At 48.5% G+C, this 5,950-nt stretch overlaps 1 pseudogene; it reads right to left on the bottom strand.

Moving 5' to 3' along the window:
• Positions 1–4,598: 4,598 nt before the first annotated feature.
• On the bottom strand, positions 4,599–5,536 carry LOC144327578 (uncharacterized; annotated as a pseudogene).
• Positions 5,537–5,950: the final 414 nt, after the last annotated feature.

The following is a 5,950-nucleotide window of genomic DNA, read 5'->3' as shown; positions in this document are numbered from 1 at the left end:
AAGGTTGGCGGTTAGGCATTGGTTAAATTGGTGCTTGGAGGGGTAAGGTGCCTATCCCTCCAAATGATGCGAAAGGGAATTCCGTTAAAGGAATCCAGGGGCTTGCCATTCTTTCGTCCTTGTCCGTGGTGCCGGGCTTGGGCCGTGCAAGCCCCACCGGAACATGAGGGTGAGAGGTGTTGGACTGAATTCCCAGCCTCATTTCTCCCCAATACTTGTTTCCCACGCTGGCTTCTGGTGGTGCCCGGAAGTGCCAGCTCTGTCCTTGGGGGGCAAGGACAGATAGTCATAACCAATGCCTAAGCAACCACTCACATTTTCTGTATTTGAATAAGGTTGTGGCCAAAATTATGCCAAAAACCTTAAACAAAAATTAACGTGTGCTGTTTGAATTTTTGGGGGGTGGCACTGTGGAACTCAACACGCAACAAAGACCACCTGCTAAGGCCATCAAGGCAGTTTGAATGCCATACCTGGGCTTGATCCCGAATTGAAAAGAGTCCAGATAATCTGCTTCTTCCAAACTGCCACCCCTCACGCAAGCACCTTGCCTAAGAAAGGAATATTGGCAACAGGCAACAGTTGCTTAATATTTCTGGGTTCAATGATGCCCTCTTAAGAAAAGGGTGGTCTTAAGGAGAGGATGCACTAGTACCTCGGGTTAAGAACTTTGCTTCAGGATGAGAACAGAAATTGCATGGCGGCAGCTGGAGGCCCCATTAGCTAAAGTGGTGCTTCAGGTTAAGAACAGTTTCAGGTTAAGAACGGACCTCCGGAACGAATTGAATACTTAACCCAAGGTACCACTGTACCTGCAGAGGTTAGGGCCATCTAATCTAGTAGCTGTCACCATATCTTGCGGCAACAAATTCCATATGTTAATTATGCATTGTGCAAATAAGTACTTTATTCTGTCTGTCCTGACTTTAATGTCAGCCATGGCCATTGGGTGACCCAAGTGTTTGGTTCAAAATATTGTTGAAATGTATTCTGCCTGCTACTCTTTTTTTCTAGGTCCTCTGTCTATTCTACCCAGTCATCCCCAGGCAGTTGTATCTCACTTTACGTGCTACTCTGACTCCCTTTTCTTTTCCTATGATTTCCCCTTTGCAGATGCTACCACCTCCACTTCTAGGGCTTTTTTCTAGGTCAATTTTCCAGCTTTAACATTTCTTCCCTGTTTACCTTTACCTTTAAAAGTTAACACTTATTATTTCTAAGCATTTTCTATCATCATATCTGACCTTTCCTTCTCTCCTGTAAGCTACACAATCAATCAATGTTCTAGTAGCACAACATCCTCCCTGATAAATTAGAATATTTATGAATGTTCCATGACATCACAGCAATCCAGCAGCAGACAGATTTTAAGCCTATTACTCTCCTAAATACAGACAATATGTAACATATTTAGTGTCAGGTGAAATTCTCCCAACCACCCCAATTTACTTATACATTTTAATGGAAATCCAGCATGGAGCTCCTGATATGTTCACATCAACTTAAAAAGCAGTGGGAAACAGGTGTTAAAGAATAGGAGTGGAAAAGAGCAAGGGAGCATATCTGTACCATATCTGTGCTGGTGAGGGAAGTTGGTACCCAAAGAACTGCTTTCAGATCCAACATCTTTTCAGTTTCCAAGTCAGAAACAAAATTTATAATTTCCATGGAATAAGGCTCATAATTTTTAGTAAACAATTTTCATCATGATTTTTTTTAATCTGAGAATTGTCTCACAGGGAATATTTTCATTTTCCACTCTGCTGTGCATGAAAATGACAGATAAATTGGAAATTAGACTTCTTTGGGGAAAGGGAGGGGGATAGCTGAAAAGATGAAAGGTTAAATACAAAAATTACCTTTACAGAACAAGATCCAGCATCATTAGTGTTCAAGGATAGATTATTATTAATTATTATTAATTTAATTTCTATACGGCCCTATACCCAAAGGTCTCAAGGCGGTTCACATAAAATATCAAATACATAAAACCAAAACAAAACCAACAACCCAATAAAAAACCCCCCAAAGAGCCAGCATTTTTAAAAAGGGTATATGATGTAGATCAAGTCAGGCAAAGGCCTGGCTGAAAAGGAACATTTTTGCCTGGTGCCTAAAGGTGTGTCGTGAAGGTGCCAGGTGAACTTCCCTGGGGGAATTCCACTGCATTCCACTGCAGAGAAGGCCTATGCTCATATTGCCACCCTCCTGACCTCTCGCGGAGGCGGCACACAAAGAAGGGCCTCAGACGATGATCTCAGGGTCCGGTTGATATGGAAAGAGGCAGTCCTGGAGGTATTGTGGTCCTGAGCCATTTAAGGCTTTAAAGGTCAAAACCAGTACTTTGATTTGGGCCCAGAAACTAATTGGTAGCCAGTGCAGCTGGACCAGGATTGGTGTAATATGCTCAAACCGTCTTGCTCCGGTGAGCAACCTGACTGCTGAATTCTGCACCAGCTGAAGTTTCCGAACTGTATAACACATTGCAGTAATCTAACCTTGAGGCTACCAGAGCATAGTCAACAGTAGTTAGGCTATCCCTGTCCAAATAGGGGCGTAGTTGGGCCACCAGCCGAAGCTGATGGAAGGCACTCCGGGCCACTGAGGCAGCCTGAGCCTCAAGCGACAGCAAAGGATCGAGGAGTACAACCCACTCCAGAGCAGGCAACCTCCCAGCCATCTGGTCTGAGGAACCAGCCACTAACAGTGCCTCAGTCTTATCTGGATTGAGCCTCAGTTTGTTGGCTCTCATCCAGTCCATTACTGAGGCAAGACATTGGTCCAGCACTTCCACTGCCTCACATGTAAATGTAAAGGAGAAATAGAGCTGTCTGTCATCAGCATACTGCTGACAACGAACTCCAAAACTCCGGATAACCCCACCCAGTGGTTTCATGTAGATATTAAACAGCATGGTTTTAGCCCTGCAGAACCCCACATTGGAGGTTCCAAGGGGCTGAAAAGCACTCCCCAAGTAACACCCTCTGGGAGCGACCATCCAAGTAGGACTGGAACCACCGCAAAGCGGTGCCACCCACTTCCAGTTCAGAGAGTCGCTCCAGAAGGATACCATGGTCGATGATATCGAAAGCTGCTGAGAGGTCGAGAAGAATTAACAGGGACATGTTTCCCTTGTCTTTCTCTCTCTGGCTATTACTTTTGTGTACGCTGGTGGGAGTTTTTTTCTAGAGGGCTGGAATCGCCCCCCCCCCCCATTTCTGCCCAGCCACCATCTTGGGGCTTCCTCTTGCCTTGGGAGGAGTCCAGCGGCATCTTGTTTTGGCAGGAGTGCCATTTTATTTTGGCAGGAGCACTGATTGGTATAGCGGGAACGCTAATTTAATACCCCCCCCCCCCGGAAAAGAAGGGATCGAGGTGCCTGTTAAAAGGAATCCCAGTCCTGCTCTCCCTGCTAAGAGGGTGATTAGGGGTCTGTCGCAATCCCAACCTTTTGGGGAGGCCTCCGCGGTGCCTCAGCTTACTCTAGATCGCTTGGGGACGATTGTGGCTAATATTGGATCAGACCCTGCTGCCCTTTCAAGGTTTAATTCTGAACTTGAGACGCTGATGCTGCAATTTTGGGGGCAGCCGGAGTCACAATCTGGCCCCTCCACATCATCCACCATTTTTGAGGCTCATGGTCCTTCTGATGTGTGCGAAGGGAGTGAGGGTTGTGACCCTTCGGGGACCTTGCTTTTGCAATTCCAACCTTCCAGGATTCCACTGCTAGCTAGTCCCAGGGGTCATTCTAGCAGTCTGGTTACGATTATCCAGCAGGCCTTTCGGCCTAGGCTGCCTCATTCACAGTCAGCACCCATGGTGGCTGGGATTGCTGGGTCACAATTGGCACCACGTGTGGGAGTGGAAGTTCTTGCCCAGCCAAGCACCTCACATGTTTTTAGTTCTTCGCAGTTTGAACCAGCCCCTTCAAAGGAGGTTCTCAGTGTCCAGTCTTCAAATGAGGATCTCCTGGTGCTTAGAGTCCAGTGGCAAACGACAGCATAGTATGCCTTCTTTGCTGGCTTCACTGCCACTAGGCAGGCTCAATAATGAGCCCTTACCAGTGTCTGGTTGCATTCATTTAGATCAGGGGTCTGCAACCTTTAAGACAAAAAGATCCACTTGGACCCGTTTCCGAAGGGGGAAAAAACTGGGAGCCGCAAAACCATTGCGACATTTAAAGCATGCGCGCCGCTGCCCTCCGATCTGACAGCGGGCGGGAAGGTGACATCGGGACGGTGCGTAACTAACGCACGCACCGCCCCTGTGCGACGTCACAGCCAGTACAGCGCCCGCCACAGTGGGGAGTGTCGGGGCGCACAATGCGCCTCCTCTCCTCGCTAGTATCCGCCTTGGAGCCGCAGCAAAGGTGTAAAAGAGCCACATCCGGCTCCGGAGCCGCGGGTTGCAGACCCCTGATTTAGATCTTTCCTTCACTTGCGTTCAAGCCATCTCCCAGCTTGTTTCCTCGCCCTAAGCTCTGGAGTATACCAGGGGGCCAATCAAGCGCTGCCAAGTGGGAGAGGGCACTCAGGTGTGATCATGTGAATAGCTCAAGCCATTCCAGAGGTTGACCAGGGCTTCGATGGGAGCACCAATCATATCAGTCGGAAAAAACCCCAGAGCTTTTGGAATCCCACTGGATCTATCAGTCTCTCAGGGCGGACTTTCCTAATAGGTGCCCTGCCTCTGCGGAGGGCAAAAGGTGCTGATATCCTAAATCTCAACAGGAAGTGATCTGACCATGTCAATGTCCCCCACTTTCAGATCACCTTCTTCCTGCCCAGTCGAAAAAACAAGGTTCAGAGTATGACCTGCTATTTGCATTGGACCGGTGACGTGATGAGACAGCCCCATGGTTGTCATGGCAGTCATGAAGTCCTGAACCACCCCAGAGCTAGCTGGCATGGATGTTGAAGTCTCCCAGAACCATCAGTCTGGGAGTCCTCAATACTACCTCTGAATCCAGCTCTGTTAGCTCAGGGAGGGAGACTGCTGGGCAGCGAGGCAGATGGTAAACCAGCAGAATCCCTAATCTGTCCCAATTGCCCAACGCCAGGAACACACACTCTAGATCCCCCCCCCCCACAACTGGACAGGGAGCCTGGAGATAGAGAGAGAATCTCTATAGATCACAGCAACTACCTCAACCCTTGAGTCTGGCCTGATGCTGCACTGAGTACCCAGGTGGGCACAACTGGGTGAGACCAACTCCACCCTGTTCACCCACCCAGATCTCTGTGATGCAAGCCAGATCAGCCTCCTTATCCATAATCAAATTGTAGATGACAGTTATTTTATTCTGGGCTGACCTGGCATTTAACAGCAGCAGTCGCAGACCCGAGGGCTGGCTGATACGACAATCCCAATTCCCTAGGTTGGAGGAGGGGCTGGCACACGGCACAGTTGCTAACTGCCCGGACTGTGTGCCCCTTACCCGGCCTGCCCCTCCTCCCACGCCATACCTCCCCTTACCCAGAACCACTGCAATTGGAGATCCCCCTGCTCTCCCCCACTCCTCTTCTCCCAGGCACATCACACCCTTGCAGCCCGATTTAAAAACCATTAAAACACTAAAAGAAAAAAGGGGGAATTTAAAAGAATATAAAAACAATTTAAAAGAGGAAACCCACCTTGCTGAGCAGCAGCAGCAGCAGTCCTTATGGAGCCCTCCAGGCCCCGCCCCAAGCCAGATGGAAAGAGGTCAGGCAGGACCCTTCAGGCTCTCAGCAGGCCCTGCAGATCAGGGAAGACCAGGTTAAAATGAAGCTTCTAAAATTACTAGTCTGTTACTCAATATGCACCTATTGATATTAACAGCTTTCTCCTATGTCAGTCCCTTTACCATCCTTGCTTTTTAAATCAGCCCCAGGCAGCCTTGCCCAGTGGTTAGAGATGATGGGAGTTGCAGTTCAAAAAATCTGGAGGGTGGATCTCTATTGTTGCATCC

Source organism: Podarcis muralis, chromosome 4, assembly GCF_964188315.1.
Source record: "Podarcis muralis chromosome 4, rPodMur119.hap1.1, whole genome shotgun sequence".
In the NCBI taxonomy this organism is placed as follows: domain Eukaryota; kingdom Metazoa; phylum Chordata; class Lepidosauria; order Squamata; family Lacertidae; genus Podarcis; species Podarcis muralis.
The sequence above is the reverse complement of the archived record's forward strand: the minus strand, read 5'-3'. Positions and strand labels throughout refer to the sequence as shown.